Source organism: Amblyomma americanum, chromosome 1, assembly GCF_052857255.1.
Source record: "Amblyomma americanum isolate KBUSLIRL-KWMA chromosome 1, ASM5285725v1, whole genome shotgun sequence".
Taxonomy (NCBI): Eukaryota; Metazoa; Arthropoda; class Arachnida; order Ixodida; family Ixodidae; genus Amblyomma; species Amblyomma americanum.
In genome coordinates, this window is record NC_135497.1 from 390,382,298 (window position 1) to 390,401,377 (window position 19,080).

Here is a 19,080-nt window from a genome sequence, read left to right on the forward strand (position 1 = left end):
ATATATATATATATATATATATATATATATATATATATATATATATATATATATATCAGATTGTTACATTAAACCTACCCCAACCTAACGATATAACACCTTTTTACTTCTATGGTTGCACTGCTGCACTGGCATCGCCTAGAGGAGGCCTGAATTTTGACACCGAGTTACTGTCTGTCAGTGTGATATTCTCAAGGTTTTTTGTAAACCGCGACACTAAGGAAGACAGGCAGCACGAGCGTAAACTAACAATTGATTTAATGTACTTCCCTGCCACGAATCACCGCATGCAGACATGGTCGACACTTGCACGTTTTGCAATGCTCTGTGAAATTCTTGCTCCTTTTCTTAGCCCCTAGAGAACGCTGATGTTGCCCTGCATAATAATTTATACAGCGTTCTGTGTCGCCTATGTAGGCCTTCTCACAATTTCTGGTATTTTGTACCCCCTCCTTTCGCACATTTTACAAAGAGATTGCATGCTTTTTGCTACAACGACTTTGTCTCCCGCTCTCCTTTGCCGTGCGAGAGCAGAGCAGTCCTAGCTTCCAGCGAGCGGAGAACATCAAAGGTGCTGCGTACCTGTTGGCCACTTTCTTTAGGGTGTGCGTGATATTGTGCGCTTAATGTAAAACAAGAGGCATCATACCGTAACGCCACCGCACGTGCCAGGTTTTGGAAGACGAAGAAGTGGTTATCGCTTCCAGACAGAACACCCATGATTGCCATGCGAAGCTGACGCGTCCGTGAGCTGGCCGCCACTTTCTTCACCAGGCGGATATCGCGGAGCTCCTTCGCCGAATGTCGGCAACTCTCCACAGTACTATTGATTTTGTGCCTTTTCGGTCGCTTTTCCTTTGTTTTTCTTTCATTTCCTCAAGAATGCCTTTGACGACAGGAAGGTTCCAGAGGTGTCTAAATATGTAGATTATTATTTTATTTCTGTTAAAGGAGCAGGACAAAAGGAAGTGCCATGACATGTAGATGGAGATTCTAAGTGGTTTTAAACCTACAGAAGCCATTTTATATCGCGCTAACACCACAACACAAAAAAGAAGAGCTCATAGCACAGGAAGAGCGCAGATTATCCACTGATTTATTTAGGAGCCGAGCCCCTAAATTTAGAAAAAACCTGAGCATAACTGTCAAGAGAGCCATTGCTACGCTTTGTATGGAGTCAGCGCTCATGAGTTTGTGCAAGCATTGAATGAGTGAAAGCTTTGGAAATTATATTTAAAGATTGGTCGCTGCAGGCTACCCCTGTGCGATCGGCACGGCGGTAAGTGAAAACCCTTCTCCAGAAGTTGAAAGGAAAAGCGCGGAAAAGGGCTACAAACAATGCTACGAAAGCTGTTGTGAAGCCTTACGTACACAAGATCTCCCAGAACATGAAGAAAGTGGCCAGCAGGTTCGAAGTACCAACGGTGCTCTCAGCACTAAAGCGGCTAGGCCTCTGTGTTCATGCACGGCAAAGCATAAAGAGAGGAAAGGTGGTTGTGGAAAAAGGAACGCGAAGCACTTTGTAAGATGCGCGACAAGAGTGGTCTACAAAATACCACTGACATGTGGCAAGGCCTATATAGACCAGACAGGACGTTGCGTATTTCATCGCGCAGGTGGGCATGAGCGTTCATGAGGCGATAAGAATAGCAGGACCAATTTCTCTGAACTTTGCAGAGACTGCATATGTCTTCAATGTCTTCATGATATAAAGATTCTCAGAAAGGGCAGTAGTGTGATCACACGCGAAATTTTGGAAGCTTTTTTTGTAAAGAACGAGAGCAATTGTGTAAGTTATGTTAAGTAATGCATGTGATCAGCGCTCACGTGTATTAGGGCTTGTCGTGAATGTAGCTTGCGCACATGAACGGTTTTTCTATATTTGCAGCACGTGTACGTGTACTTGTCCGTGTTTGCGCCTGCGCTGGCCTAAGAGCATATAAAAGCTGTGCGTTTCGGCCCTGATTAAACAGCTGAGAGTCAGCGCTGTGTCTGTCCATTCCGCCCTTCCTTCTGTGTGTCTCCTTTGGTCTGAAGCCGTTGCGCTGTTATTCTACGAGTATGTACCAACCAATATCGTACAAGCGTGGCTCTGAAGCATCATATCTGAATCTTTCTAGTACTGCGCAAATAGCCAAGCAACGAACTTTAGGCACACTGAGATTATGTTCGCTTTATGGAAAGTTCGCTCGACTGAAATTAACATACCGGGGACTTGTGTGACGAACCGAAGTGACTACCAAGAAATCAAATGTTTCTTAAATGTCTCTCCTTCGCATTAGTGACACCTGCACCCGCCAAGTTGACATCGCTAGATACAGTGAGGTTGACCGTTCCTTCTTGATAACAAGCCAGGGTCACTAGCTTGAGAGCCTTGGAGAAGAATTTGCTGCTCACTTATTTAGTTTGCTCACTTATTTGTTGCATCTGAACCCAGAACACGCTTCTTCTGCCCATTACGTTAGGTATGTCTAATACAATCGATAGAACCCAGCACGTTTCATTTCCCACAATTATAACTGTCACACGAGTGTAATTAACTATCATAATCATGCCTGCGGCTCGCATTGCAACGTCTCAAAAGTCGGGAAACGGACGCAATAGCACGCTGCCGCGAGAAACCGATATAACATCCCCAGCTTTCTAGGCGCAAGTTGCCAACTCCGGAGAGAGCCCTGTGGCAGTGCTTCGTTTACATGAATCCGACAGCGGCGGATTGAGTCAGGGAATCGAGATGAGAAAGATCAGCCGAACTCTACAACTCCCGGTTCACATGTACTCGATACAAGCAAGCCAACTGTCGTAGCGCACCCCGAGAGGCCCAACCCTACGAATCGAAAACAGTCTCCTGTTTCAAGTTCTCCCCTGTAAGAAACGCTGCCCACGAGCATCAAAGAGGATCAAGTGTAACTTGCGGAGGGGGCTGCGAGTCATCCAACCCCTTCCGGAGGAGTCGCGGAGGCGAGCCCAGTCGACTCTCCAAACCGACTCCGTCGAGTTTACATGAACTCAAAAACCAGTTTTCTAGCCGACAACTCTACTCAAAGCGGCGCTGTCGCGTTTATGCAAACAATGCTTACAGAGCCGAACTGAACAAAAGGCGGTGGCTTGACGCAGCAAAAGGACCGAACGAAGAAGTCGTTTCACTAGTCTCTGGAAGGGGGCGTCTCATACAGAGTACAGTAGCCGTAATTATGACCTTCCGTACGCTGTTTCAGACGTCCACACTGAGCTTCGAGAAAAACACACCGCCGACACTACTAAAGTGATACTCGGATCATATTCCTCCGGTTCTAAGATGCAACACAAGCCAGACAGCTACTCCGCCTATTGAAACAGCGCGTAAGAGTGTTTACCGGCTGTCATCCTGTACGGAGGGACAGGACCTAAGGGGTTTTAACGAAGATGCTGCGTGAAAAGGGGGCACCCTGGGCTCTGGGCTAAATGCTCTAGCAATACGCACCACGAAATAAACGTTTCGCTCTTCTTTTCTTCATCATGCAGCCCAATGTGCTTAAGAGTGCCACTGAAATCCTCTTGTTTCGTTTTCCATTTAAAGGCTTAGTCTTTCCGCCACCATGAATTTGTGCATTACTGTATAATATTTTATCTCTTTCAATTTATATCATTTGCTCACCCCTGTTTTTTAACCCTAATTGAAAGGAGGGGTGGGGATAACGACCACGTTGAATTCTTCAAAACAGGCAAGAATGTTGCTATTAATCCATTTTTTCAGTTTATGTTCTCAGAAGTCTATCGAAATAATGAGCAGTGCTGTAATGGCGGTTAGTTGGTTTGTCAACTTCAAGTTGCTGAGCTACACTTTGGCACAAGGACTAGTTACAAAAACCAGCACAAGGCAGGTATGTGCGCGCCAACCTGCAGGTGACATAATGAACTTTGATAGTGAGCGTAGTGTTGGCGTTAGTCCGGACTTAAAAGTTTTTTATTATGCCACTCAACCTGAAAACGTAATAACCATCGGCTCCGGCAAGTTACCCGAACGTTTTTTCATAATCCTTCTGGATTACTATTCGCGTTCGTGTTATCATTTTTTAATCATTATTTTTATTTTCCGTAGTGCGAGTAGTGCTACGGATAGCTTACAGCATACTTGCATGTGTGCACTGTTTTGTCATCGTCGAATATTTTCCACCTGCACCTCTCTTGAACTGCTGGAACAGGCAATTTAAAACCAAACAATATATTTCTATGAAAGCCCAACTTCCAGCTCCATTTTGGAAAGGCTGCTGCAAATGGTTGTAATATTACCACGCAGATTATCTCTACTATTCATGAATTTATAGAGTTCTTTTTTTCTCTCATGATATCAACGACCTTTCCACATATATTCACGCTAGCCTCAGTGTATAAATGTCGTCGACAAGAGTTCAAAGTAACGAGCAATATCAGTGGTCAAGTAAATGTTAGGCCTACTAACTGTCTAGCTGCAATTTTTAATTGGCGCAATATTTAGGAAAGACCGCTTATTCGCTAAATATCGTCTTAATTCATGTCGCTAACTTTAAACGTCTTTTAAATTTCAGCGTAATATGTAAGATGTTTACATATATGAAACCAATTTAAATACCTCGATTTAACCGTTTGAAACCTGCTGAATTGGCCACAGCAGAGAAATATCTGTGCATCAGCTTGTCTTAAACCTGGCCTGGTAAGACAATGTGGCCTGCCAGGTCTATTAAGCTGTTTTTAGCTCTCACATACGCTGATTCCGTGACCCGGCCAAGACCCCAGCGTATTGCTCCTGCCTACAGGCCGCCCCACAATCTCTACGCGCAGCAGCGGCCTTCTCCTCCAGCTACTCGGCCTGTTGCACGGCGCCAGCCAATGCCTGCAAACCCGTTGCGCACGGCAGACCATCGGCCCATATGCTACGCATGTGGCGTGGCTGGTCACGTGGCCTGATTGTGCCGCAGTCGTGGTCCCCATCTCTACGCCTATCGTCGTGAGCCAGTCTACGAGATTGCGACATCTTCGCTGCCTGCGTTCCATGACGAGCGTCCTCACGACTCTTCCCACTATAACATCCCTTACAGCCACTCGCCATCTCCTCGCCATCGTTCTCGTTCGCCGATGACCCGCCGCCCACCGGCCGTCCAACCGGAAAACTGAAGGCCGCAGTTCCGGAAGCAAGAACTGTGACACCAGCGAATCGTCAAAGCCCTTTTTCTGTACCTGTCAATGTCATTGCGGTGCTCGTGGAGGGCAAAGCCGTCAACGCGCTTATTGACACTGGTGCCGCAGTTTCTGTCATAAGTTACGATCTTTCCCGTAGACTGAAAAAAGTGACGACACCGCTTCCTTCCGTTTCAATACGCACCCCTGCCGCTCAAGATATCCGGCCCATAGCAGCTTGCACGCCCATCTTCATATCAACGATGTTTCCTATAACATCGAATTCATCGTCCCCGCCCGCGCTTCGCACGACGTTATACTCAGCTGGGACTTCCTATCCACCCATCAAGCTGTCATCGATTCCGCTCGTGCCGAACTTGAGTTATCGCCATTGACTGCCGCTCCCTTTGCCTTGCCGCCGATCGCTGACGCTACAGTGATTGTCGCCGAAGACACCGACGTTCCGCCTTTCTTCTCCGCCCTTGTGCCGATTCTTGTGCCGCCCCCTCCGACGCAACCGTTGTTTACGCTCCCTTGTCGCACAGTGCCACCATAAACTCCGTTTTACTGCCGCACGCCCTGCTCACGATTTGTGATGGTTCAAGCGCTATTTACGTTCGCAACCCATTTTCCTGCCCTACAACTTTACTCCTTGGACAGTCGCTTGGCAGGGTCTGGTTGCTCGACCCCACCGATGCCTACCTCCTCGACGATACCGATACCTCTGCTGCTCTTCCAACCAGCGCCATTACACTTGCACCCTACGTCGGCGGCCCGTCATTTCTTGATGTTTTCCAACGCTCCATCAACGCTGATTTCTCCCCTACGCAACGCGCTCAACTTATCGCCATTCTTCAGCGCTTTACCGCTTCATTTCATTACAAGCAACCTTCCTTGGACCGCACGACATCCGTTACCCACTCTATTGACACCGGGGCACATACCCCTTTGCGTCTGCGCCCCTGCCGCGTCTCAGCCGCTCAACACCGCATCATAGATAAACAGGTCAGCGATATTCTCCAATTTCAGGTGATCCAGCCGTCCAAGAGCCCATGGGCATCCCATGTTGTGCTGGTGAAGAAAAAAAAATGGTTCATTTCGCTTTTGCGTGGACTACCGCCGCCTGAACAAGATCACTCGCAAGGACGTTCACCCTCTCCCATTTATCGACGACGCTTTCGACTCTCTGCAGGGAGCTTAGTTCTTTTCTTCATTGGACCTGCGCTCTGGTTACTTGCAGGTGCCGATAGCGGAGCCCGATTGCTCGAAAAAGGTTTTCATTACACCCGATGGGCTCCATGAATTTAATGTCATGCCATTTGGCCTGTGCAACGCTCCTGCCACTTTCGAGCGTAAGATGGACAACCTACTACGCAAAGGGCTGCTCGTCATCCCGACCCATATGCGTTCCGCCATTTGCTTCCACTTCCACAATGACCCCCAGTGCGCCCACGCCAGCGTGTTGAAGACCTTCACCCGCCTTCGCAGTTGGTACTACTGGCGCAGGATGTATCGTCACGTTCGCCGATACGTTCAGTCATGCTGCGAGTGTCAGCGCCGAAAACAACCACGTCGCCGCCCCGCAGCTTCTTTGCAGCCACTGCCTTGCCCTGTCCGACCATTCGAGCCTGTTGGTATCGGTCTTCAGGTCCTCTTCCCACCACTTCAACCGGCAATCGCTGGATCATTATTGCCCTTGATCACCTTGCCGAAACATCTATGCCGAAACATCGCCCTTACCTTCCGCTACAGTTCAGACATTGCCTCCTTTATCCTTCGACATATCATTCTCCGCCATGGTGCTCCAAACGAGTTGCTGAGTGATCGAGGCCGTGTCTTCCTTTCTGAAACTGTGCGTGCTGTTCTTCAGGAAAGACATCGTTCACCGCACCACCCCAGCGTACCATCCACAAACGAACGGTATGGTTGAACACTTTAACCGCACCTTAGGCGATATGCTGGCCATGTATGTTCGGCCATGGACATGGACAAGCGGACCATGACAACTGGGACCGCATTCTACCCTTCGTGACTTTTGCATATAATTCCGCTACGCAATCGACCACCGGAATTTTTCCCTACTTTCTTCTTTACGGCCGTCAGTCTTCTTGCACACTGAACACCATTATCTCGTACCGTCCTGATCCTTCTGAGTTCACAGCCTTTTCTCAAGCAGCCAAATAGGCCAAAGAATGTCGTCAGCTTGCCCGTCCCTTCACGTCTGAAGACCAGCAGCAACAGAAAAGCATCCGTGACCTATCTGCCCTTGTTCTGCCTTACCCTACCGAGTCCTTGGTCTGGCTATGGGTCCGTCTTCAAGTCCCGGCCTCTCCTTGAAGCTCCTAAGCCAGCATCAAGGACCTTAACGCATCATCCAGCAAACCTCTCCTGTAAATTACCTCATCGATCGGCCCCAACCGTCCCCGGATCACCGTCACCGTGGCCGCGAAATTGTCCACGTCGATCGCCTTAAATTGTACTACGATCCCCTCATCCTCGCCTCTTCATAAGTCGCCCGTCCGTATCTTCCCAGTCGCCACGATGCGCCTTTTCGCCCGGGGGTAGTTGTTGGACAAAACTGAGGCTTGGGAAGCGCCAGCGGCCGGTGAGAAAAGAAGACGACGACACAATGTGGGTGTTGTTGAAGAAGCTGGCAACGTGCCGAACGCTAAAAAACGCTCCTGTGTCGTGCCGTAACGGGTTCCTGGTTTTTGAAGGACCTCTTGGATGAAGGCCAGTTGACGTCTTATACGACACATCTAACACTTTAGCGAGATCATGCCTAAAGCATGTGCCCGCTATTTAGTACCTGTTTACTCAGAAGGACATTAGAGGAATATTAAGGAAAAATCAAAGCTGGCCTCCATCGAAGGATAATCGCGCTGTAGAGATGAAAAGATAATTCTTTCTTTGGAAAGAAAACTCATAGGGAGTCCCTTTGTGTTGACCTCCCTCAAAAGAATGAATCCAGAGGCGGGGAAAAAATGCGACGCTTAATTTTTTTTTTAATTCAATGTTCTCGGCAACAAATACGTCATTTTCTATCGAGCCAACATCAACATAGTCAAAACAATCCAAAAAATAGATTTTGTTCACAAGATGGATGCAGTTATTGAAAGACTAGCAGTTCGATTCATTTTTTATTGCGATGGCTGCCATGACTCTCCGACCAATATTACGAATAATAACATTAATCATTTCAAAACAGGAAGCATGCTCTACTCAAGCCTTACTTTAACTTCACCCATCAGGAACAATCAAGAGGCATCACCACAGCTGCCACAGAACGCTACTTTTATTTACAAAGTAGCATTTATTTCAATTTTTTGCCATCTGTTTCCTTAAATAACCTGGCTCTTTCGTGAAATGGCACATAGGCATTTTGCTCATTTTTGTTGCTTTGTATCTCCATCGTTTCTTTTTCCGTGGACTTAAAATGTACTGTATGAATATTGTGTTCACTTTTTATTCGAGGACATAGTGTCCTGGGACACTTTCTGGATAAATCAAATAAGAAACTGCTTCCATTACGACAGGGAAGTGGCGCAGCATGAAGACAGCAAAGCAGAGCATTGGCAAGGCAGCGATTCCTAACAGGGGAAAAAATGAGCGTAGCCCAATTGGCATCGTCAGTTATCTGGCTGCTGAGTTCACTCCGTGTGCAGCGCTGAAAATGCTCACCGCTCTTGCTGCTTGGCCAGGGCGTTGTTCCGCTGTCGTTGATGATATCTGCCCATCGGCTCTTGGGGCTGCTGCGGGAGCCGGTGGCAACACGCGTCCTCGAGGTGCCTGTTGTTGCAGAGGAGAACGAGTTCGATAAAGGTCATCTGAAAGCGGGATCCAGTTTAGCGGTGGAGCTGCGCACGAGTCGTAGTTCCACGCTTACACAAAGGAGGAACACGTGAACAGTGGCCGACAGCGCGGTTGCTTTAGAAGAGAACTGAACAGTTCATTCGGTATTGGACGAGATTCAAGTATTCGATGGTATGACGCTTGCACGTACAGCATACAGTTTTTTTGGCGTTATCGTTTGAAATGGGGATGTAATCGGTGCTTTATGCCGCGATGATGTTCAGGCTTGTCCTGACTACGGCCAGGAAGGAAAGAGAAGCCCGTATAGTAGCACTGTGTGCTGTCTGGTTTTAGATTACCGCTGCCTCCACCTAGGGCCCGCCCGGCGTTGCCGGATGCCTCACAGCAACGCTGCGCGTTCTTTGCACTATGTGGCGTCGGTTTCCTTGCTTCGAGCAAGCGCCTGCGCGTTGGAAATGCACCGCCGCCATGGATTGCATCGTGGTGCGGGTCCCACCCGGGTCTTTGCGCCACGGAGAAGCCACCGCACCGTCACAGCTTTAGTCCACCAGTGTGTGAACATTTCAAACACTAGCAAAAACAGACATCACTTGCTTTAACTGCAATGTTTCCCACATCCGATTGCTTTAAGGTCGTCGAATTCAAAAACTACCTTAGTTGCTCTTCAATTGTTTCCGTACCGTGCCCACTGTGCATGGGTCCCCGGTGACGGATAGATATGGGGCTATTTCAAAGGTATATTAAAGAACTTTTCGACTCGTTACGGCGTCAGTTATGCAGTCCCGCCACGCCAACATTCAGTTTGGTAGTAAACACATTAAATCTGCAACGTAGCAGTGAATATGGGTACGGGACTGAAGAGCGCGGTGCGCAACTGTTTATAGTGAGCATGAAAATTCCCTTGTATGTGGATTTTGTGAGTTTCTGTTTCCCGTCGTGACACGTTTTTGGTACGCTAGTAGTACGAGTGAGCCTCAGAATGATGTCAGGTAGTCTTCTTCAGAAACCAGCTGGAGGAACCAGCTTAAAACTTCAACTGCTGTCCACCAGGAAGCATTGTTTTCAGCCTGCTACTACTGTGCAAATTTTGGGTCATCTAAAATGTAAGAAGGATTTTCGCAATATATGGACACCATTTGCTCTCTGCGTACATTATATGGCCACGATGAGGCACCGCCATCCCTACAAATGCAGAGGGTCTGCCCTGAAAAAGAACCCGCCTGCATGGCCATGTGCAGTGATGCCAATGGCACTGGTGCAGTGAAGCAGACAGGTGACGAGAGGCAACGATGTTTTCGGGCTCATTTTCCTCAACAGTTGCAATAAAACTTCAGTCACCACAAACGAGTGTGTCTGGATTCCAGAGCAAACACTTAGGCTAATCCGATGGCCCCTAAGTAATGCTACAACAATCGAGACGTGCTTCTTTTTTTCAAGAGCGCCGTCGAGATCCTATGAATGCATCTCCACCGGAACAATTCCCGCTAGTTTTCGAGTCTTTTCCTTCGCACCTTGATGTCCACAAAGCATTGTCCTGCTCTTTTGTGCTAGCTGGGTGTCTGAACGAGTCTTTCAACACATAGGAGCTCGTACCGCGTAGTAACGTGTGCGCCTTGGTTACGGAAGGTTTTCTTTTCTTAAAGAAAACATTACTTGGATGCAACTCCTCTTATATACGTAGCCTAGGGTCACTTGCGTTCGCTGAAGACACATCTGGCGCTAAAGATACATTAGACCATTTTTGTCCCCTTATATTCGAATTTCCTTTAAATTTCCGCTCTGATCATACTATGTTTTTAAATTTTACAATATTTGTTCTTGATTACAATTTGGATTTTTTTTCCTGGGTTTGAACCCGACCGCCCGGCCGCGTTTCGATGGAGGAGAAACGCAAAAGGCAGCCGTCTGCTGTGCGATGTCACTGTCGTTTAAGATCCCCCGGTGGTCTAAGATATTCCGGAGCCCTCCACTGCGGGACCTCTTTCTTCCTTTTTCTCTTTCACTCCCTCCTTCATCCCTTCCCATACGGCGCGGTTCGGGTGTCCAGTGTGATACGTGAGACATACTCGTCATTTACTTTCCTGAAGAAGCAATTACATTTGAATTTCATTTGTTCCTTTCAGTCATTCAGAACAACATTCATGTTACTTGATGTGCATTTTGTTTCCACCGCTTTCCAATCGAATTATTTGGAGAATAAAAATGCATTTTGTAACCCCTCCAATAATAGATGCTTTCTACGAGGCAGTTTTTTTTTGCAGCTTGATGTATTCGCGTTGAGCTCCGTATTTACGCCGATTCTCATGGCTCTGCTCGCGTGACAGTGCAGGAAGTGGCGCCGCAATAGAGAAAGGGGTCTATGCCCAACCACAGAGGGAAGGAATTATACCCTCTCATCTGCGCCCCCATGCTTTGTCACACCAGCAGGGTGGAGAATAGGCCGACGCCGTTGGCTGGAAGGGGGTCCTTTGCCGGGGAAAAGCAGCTGTGTTCTTAAGTTGTATCCGACTACAGCGCTGCATATTTGGAAAAACAGCCCTCCTTTAGACACGGACAGAGGCAGATAAAACGACACAGCACTGTTTTTTTTATCACGATTTTCCACTTGTCTCACCATGCTTAGGAGTTCTGTGGGCGACTTCTTGGGTTCAACGGCATATTCTGTTGCCTCTGTCCGTGTCTAAAGGTGCACTGTTTTTCCAAATATGAGCTACCAACTAGCCCCTTTGACCACCCTTGCAGAGCTGCAGATCTCTCGATCTTTGTGTTTCTTCCTTCTGGGTTCTTCGCGCTCCTTTAAATCAGCAGCGCAGTCACGGTTCGCAATCAAGAGATTATGACCAAGACTACGAAAGTTCGCAGTGCGCATTTCTGTCCCAATAATTTCATCTAAAGCACCACCGGTGAGCAGTTATCTTGACTGACATCGATTATGAACCACAATACGGGGAAACACTTTTAGGCAGTGACCACTTGACCGCAATGGTGCTTTGTAAGAAATAAAAACATCTGTTACCTGCGCGATTCAAGGTTTATATGTAATATCTGTAAGTAGTCACCGGATGCGCAAAAAAATCGCTATGAGTCCTCAATTTTAGCGACAGGTGTAGCTACACCCGCGGACGGTACATCTGCACCTTCAAGCATTTGAAGCAACGACGAAATAGTAGCACAGCTTATCTTTAAAGTAAGAGCTGCCTTGCTTTCCAAGCGGTCGCTGCTGAAAAGTATTTTCGTCAGGGCGTGTTCAAGAATTACGGCAGTAAAAATCATTGCCTGCCTGAAGAGAGGTGGAAAACAACGACAACGGCTGCGCAGGGGCGTGAATGCGCACTGAGACTTTTTTAAATAGTGTTTCGCGTGTAGCATCAGCCGGATAAGTGTTGACATTTATCTGTGTGTGCTCTCCGCGCACGTGGGGCACGTTTCTCCGCAAGCTTCGCGGCTTGGCGGGATTACAGCCGCCTCGCTACGTGTTGACGCCGCCGTAGCACGTCGTCAGCAGCCGGATGCCTTGCATACGAGTCCAGCCACACCAACGGCGTGGCTTCTATCGCTCTTGCAATACCACGGCCTCCTCTATTTTTTCTGTGCCTGCCAAATGCGCCTCCGCCATCGTCGCTTCTTCCTCTCGAGCCCCGGGTGTTTACGCTACTCACCGCCAAGTAGGGATGTAAAATATCCTGGCATTTTGAATGGCGGAAAAAACAAGGAAAAAACTGTTTTGTTTTTTGGAAATATTGGAAACATTTCAAAAATACCGAAGCAGGCATAAAACAGTACGCACTACTGTACAATGGCGTCGTCCAGTAACGTTAACGCTCGCTAATGCGTGCTTTGTGAGAGCGGTCCGGCGACAGCCAAGTGGGCTTTGATTCGTGAGGTGCCCTGACTGCTCCCGGACTGCCGTGCCGGCGTGCGGCATCGGTCTTTAATTCCTTGCCGTGGCAACCATGGTGAGACCTCGTTCGATCAATTGGGCGAACTTTTGGCTTACTAAAGAGCGGTGGTAAGAGACCAGCGGTGGGCAGGTTCTGCTGCGCCAAGAACAAGTTTTCTTATGCACCCGCTTCAGGATCCACATTGTAAAGTGCCGGAACTGTTCACAGTACATTAGATCATCTGCACAATCCGTACATGAGGAAGCTTCGAAAACTTCATCCGGTTGCGGTCGCTCCAGAACTTGTGAAGTCGAGTCTGTCAAGAAAAAATGACAGCATGACGGACAAGAAAGAGGCTGGCGGACTAGCTGCTCAGAATCTTTCCATAGCAGCATTCCTTGACAGATTGGCATCCGAGTTTAAAACCAGCTTGATGAGGCCCTGGCACGAGCGCTTCACTCCAGTGGAGCACCTTTGTCGCTCAGAGAAAACAAATATTCGCGGGTAGCTTTCAAGCTTCTAAGGTCCGCATTTGTGCTGCCGTCGAGGCATTCGCTGGACGTGCGGCGTTTGGCAGCTTTCAACGTCCGGGTGATGACACAAGCAGAAGAAAAATTCCGTTCTGTGCTGAGCATTTCGTTGCTCATTGGCAGCTGGGCTGACGTGGGCGTAGAGAACGTCATGCAATAAAGCAATCCTCAACCAGTACTGTTCAAAGAGATATGGAAAAAAATGAATGTCATTCTTTGTATGTTACGTTCTGGCATACGTTTTTCGGAACTGGTTGACTTGAGAGATGTGGTGATAAATGCTTCTCACTTCGCACAATACCTTCTTCAAAATAAGGCATGTAATTTGGCACAGTTCGTAAATGATTTTAGCAATAGCACTTTTTCCATCTAATATCACCATGATCGATAATCAGCGGCATGAGGCGTGTACTAACAATAAAAAACAGACCACCATTGCCCACGTCTGGCGCCACGACAATATTGCAGGCAATTATGCTGTCCTATATTTCCAACGCTAGCAAACGTCACGACAGGTTACCATCGATGAGGTGCAGCTTCGTGCAACACGTGTGCAAATGTTCGCAGCTCACGGACGCTCTACAACAGCCACCCCGCACTGGCCACATCCACGCTCAGCGACACATGGACCAGGGGAAGACGGCTTTTATAACCGGTCACCTGCGACCCAAGAAGGAAAGATGATCTCCCTGTGCACCCCAGTGGTGTCTCCCACACATCGGTGAGGGCGCGCAGGTGCCCAGTGTAGCCTCGAGGATATCTCAGGATGGAACAAAAAATAAACGTGGACATAACGAAGCTTTGATGACTGTGTAAAGGTGCTGTGGATCCACGGCTGACATTTTGCGAATGCGGAACTGCGCTCGACAGCAAATTTTCTGCAAATAAATTACCCAAAGAACGACTGGAAGTGACTCTAGCTGCTCAGCTTAACACAATAAACGAAGCTGTTCACAGGGATATGTGCTGTTTGTACGTTGAAACAAAGGGACCACAGAGAAAATTATTTTATCTGCAGAGACTGAAAAAAAAATGCATTAGAAAAAATGGAAACCTCTGCACGTATCTACTTGTACAAGGCTTAGAAAAAATGTGTACATGAGGGGCAGAAAAAAGACAAGAAAGCGTACGAGAAAATTCATAGGCAACGACAGATAAAAGGAGGTTGTACCGTGAGCGTCAGGAAGAAAGTGCGCGAAACCGAGACTGCTAACTGGGGACAAACGATGGATAGAAAAGACGTTTTGAGTGAATACAGAGCAGGAAGATACAACATTTTTGAATGAAACGCTACACGATCAGTCAAAAAGCAGGCTCTAACTTTTGAGTATATAGATAAGGTTTTCTCACAAGCAGGTAAAATAGGAAGTATGAAGAGAGACATAATACTTGCATAGCATGGGGTAGCATTAGAGAAAACAGTAAACCTTTTCTGGTCGACTGCGAAGCTTACAAGCCTGTGGGGTCCCTAGATAACACAAAGATGCAGGTTGCTACACGCTCGATCTTTTTTTCTTCTTCAGTTACAGGATCGAACGTTGTTACAGTGGACATGGGAGCGCGTTCTGCTGCTTTGGGCAGTGCAGTAATAACTCCAGCGATGTTGTACTGACACTTCCAAACTAGCCTTTGTTTGTTTAGCCGCGGTGGCTCAGTGGTGATGACCAGTAGGACGCGGTTTATGTCCTGGGCGTGGCGGTCGCATATTGATGGAAGCGAAATGCTAGAAGCCCCAGTACTGTGCGATGGAAGTGCACAATAAAGGAACACTGAGGACAACGCTGTGAATTTTTTTTTGTTATTAAAATCTGATACTTCGGCATTTCGCGGCTTTGTTGCCGCTTGTCCGACAGCGAAAGGCGCCTTCATTGCCAAGAAATTTTTATTCGAAATAGAAAAACTTTTTCCCGCCGCTCCAATTAAAACTCGAGACTCTCTGATGACGGAGTAGGAGAAGTACCGGAAGCGGGGACTCCGTGATTAGCGATTTGTGGCAGCGAGCGCTGCGCCGCCACCTAGCAGCCGCCGAAACAAAAACTACTGCCGGACGTTGAAGCCTCTATCAGCTGTCGTCGCTTCGTTGACGTTTGCACCAACGTTACTATGGCTCCCGCGCCCGATTCCGACAACCAAGTTCTCACAAAGAGCTGCGGCCTGCATTCAGCGGACTGAACCACACACAGCGGGCGACGCTTTTGAGGGCTGAGGCAGCGAGTCTGGCAAGACAGTCCGAGCGCCAAGGAGTCGGCAGCGTCGCTGTCACCGCCGAGCCACCGTCACCATTGATTATTAGCGATTTGTACGTGCTGGCATATTTAAATTCAGTAATCATAGTCCTCGTAGGGCCGGTTATGCAGCCCAGAGTCTGGGTATGTTGACGATGCCAACACGCCGAGCGGGGCTAACATGGATGTGCGTGGAACATTAGCTATACACAGCTCTTTTCTTTTCTTTTCGAACCTGCGTTCTGTTGAAATAACTTCGTCCGAGCAGCACTTCGAAAGGTGCTTGGAGGCCCTCTGCTGCTCCGACCTTCTAAATCGATACGTGTCAAAAACGAAACCACGTGGGCGCGCGAAGCGCATAGCCGTGAGGCACCCCAAAACATAACGAAACTCAGCTGGCCGCCTGCTGCGCCGGAAGTAAGATTTTCTCTGACTTCAAACAGTCAGGTTGTCTTTTGTAGCGAGAGCTACACTGGGCTACCAGTCGAGCATTTCGCCGTACATTGGAGAGACCAGTTGTACGCACACGCCGTTGCCATGGCAACCGAAGAGGAGCAAAGTGCGGCGTGCGCTACGCCGTCGCCGCGGACTCGCGCCCGCTCTGCCGTCAAAGCCGAGCGTGACGTCACGCGGATGAGCGGTTGTGCGCATGCGCCAATACGATGGGAACCAGAGAGACCCCAAAGCTGCGCTGCTTTCTTCGTCGCCGCCTCTCCGCACGCCGCTTTACCCCCCGAACCTTACGTCGCATGCGCAGGATTGTGGATAAAAGGCGGAGATGTAGTGGGCATCTGTATCACAAAGTTTGACATGCATGCAGAGACGGAGAGTCCGCTGATAAACGGCGGTATAGAAAAGCGAAGATTAACTCTTCCGATTTTGAGGTTGTCGCCTGGCAGCTGGCTGGAACCAAATAAGAATTCGCTCGAGTCTGTGTGTGCGTGAAACATGGCATCACCGCTGTCAGACATCTCCCTTCGATCGCATTGAATAACGGTGAAGCCTGCTGTGTTCGGCTCCTGGAAAGCGGCCTTATCATCCAAGGAGTCTACATTGCACTGGGAACATCTGTAAAGCAGACGATTGATGTGGTTGCCACGTGTATACCAGCCTACGGCATGCTGCTGTGTGTGACTTTGGGTGATTTCAACAGAAAACAGGACTCTCTTAGTCAGTGTATGCAATAAAGTTTTGACCTTAGTTTGGCTTCGGACCATCACGTCCAGAATACACAATGAAGAACTACTATAGAGCTTGTATGCTAAACAGGCTCTGTAAAATCGAAATACTGTATCGACAAAACTGAGACCGGTGTATGCTACTTCACGGATCATCGGGCAGTCCTCGTCTCTATCAAGCAAGATGAATAAAAGATGTGTATACCCAACGTCTCTCACTGCTAAACGTACTATGACCACCACAAGCTCAGCCTGTGAAAAGTGGTTCTGTTCTCTTATGTCGTCATCACATTTGCACTTGCTAGATTGGCGTGTGGCGGTGATAGCTGTATTTTAGTTCGTGCTCTTTTCTACCTTACAGAAGCTTTGCTTCCAGTAAAACTGTTGCTTTTATGGTTAGGAGCTGGTATTCTATCAACACAAGACAACTTCAATTTCTTTTAAGTGTCCCCTCAACGAACCTCAGGTAGTCTTTTCTATCCGAAGCCATCAAATACGGCGTTCTTCATAGCCTCAGCCGCTTTGGCACGTTAAACCCCACCAACTATAACCCTGTAATTGTATAAATCCAGATATTAAAGAGGAAACGGGCAGCATTCCATAAGCTCCGTATTTTAGGGATAGTAAAAACAAAAAAAAGAACAAATGACGGACGATTTAGAGTCGTTAAGCTAAATGCGAATTAGGTATGCTACCACTTCAGTTGCCATCTCCATTTTGGTTCGAAGCTCGGTTTTCAAGCTGTGCGCTTGCCTTCATATGAAGACCAGCTAAATCGAACTTCAGATCGGCCTTAATGGGCGGCATACATGGGGTGTTTTCACGGCACAATGACGGCGATTTACGCCCGACGGCGAGCACTGGGCACCCGGCGTCACGAAAAACGCCCACCGCCGCCGATCTGGACCCGCCAGATATTTGACGACCGGTGACCGGTCAGACCGGAACCGGCACCTGACGCAGCCAATAGCAGCGCGGAACGCCTGCTTTACCGGTTCGACTGCATACGCCTGCCGCCGCTGACTTGGCTGGAGTAGAGTTTCCTCCTTCATGTGGGGAAGAGAGGAAACACCTTGTTGATGATGAAATCGGGGTTTCTTGATGACCCGGTGGTTCTAACTCGCAACCATTCACGTTACTCGAGGAAAGGAGAAGGTTAACTAGTTATTTACAACATAAATAAAACGAGAAGAAACAAAGCAAGGAGAAAACTATTTACATGACTAGACCGTTGATCAGACGAATTCAGCCCGCGTTCAACCCAGAGGGCTTGTTTTTAAGCCCTCCGTCTCCGCCCTTAGCGGGGACCGCAACCAAAAAGATTACAAGCGACACACCTCACCAATCAGTGGTTAGGGAAAGGAAAATAGGGTTTCCACCAACTAATCAAAGATTGGGGAAAGAGTGCTGATTAAACATTTGGGAATGAAGAGGTTGCAATCAAATACACAAACAGCACTAACGCCACCACCCTATCCCACGGCCCAGCCGTTACCACTTTCCTCTGTCGCACACGCGACAAACATATGTCGAAGAAACGATCCCTAAAGTGTTTACAGAACACACCGCAAGAGACGAACACAGTTGTTACGGGAATAGTGGGTTCCGGTCACTCGGGTAATACTCAGCCCTATCTCATGCGCCCCCGAAACCTCGTCAACCCCTTGACAACGAACACATGTCGACAGCTGTACATGGTTAGGCTTATTAAGAGGGGCTATGCCCGTGACGGCGCGGAGTAAACGAGGACGTCCGCCGCAAGCAGGGCAGGCCGAGGCGTGGACGGGTCTCTTTGTTGGCGACTTCCGACCCCACTGGAGCGGCCTTCCTTGTGAACGCAAGAACAACGAGTTCGCGGTAAGGTCAGCGAACTCCACAGCTACCATTGCCGACGAGCTACGCAGTGATTTTGGAGGAAATCCTGAATTCGTGAAAATAAACGCTTATTGAAATCAAGCTTTTAGTGTCGCTTATTAGAGATCACATTTGCTTTAGCGTCGCGGGATACGTGGCGATCCCTCAAGTTGGCACTAGCAAACAGATTGATTCAAGGAGGATGCCAGTAAGGTCCATCCATCGATCCGTACGTCTGCCTTCTTAACCACTGCACCACTGCGTCAGGAGTGGTACAAGGACTCCCAGAAATCTGTCAGCGTGAAGTTGATAATACCCAATTCTGAATATGTGGGCAATCACCCATTATCGCTATTTGAACAACTTCCATCCGTGACGAATGGATCCCAACACCGGAGCCGAAGTGCTAGTGCACCCAATTTGCATCTAGCGTAACTGCGCAAATCGACCGTTAATAATTCAC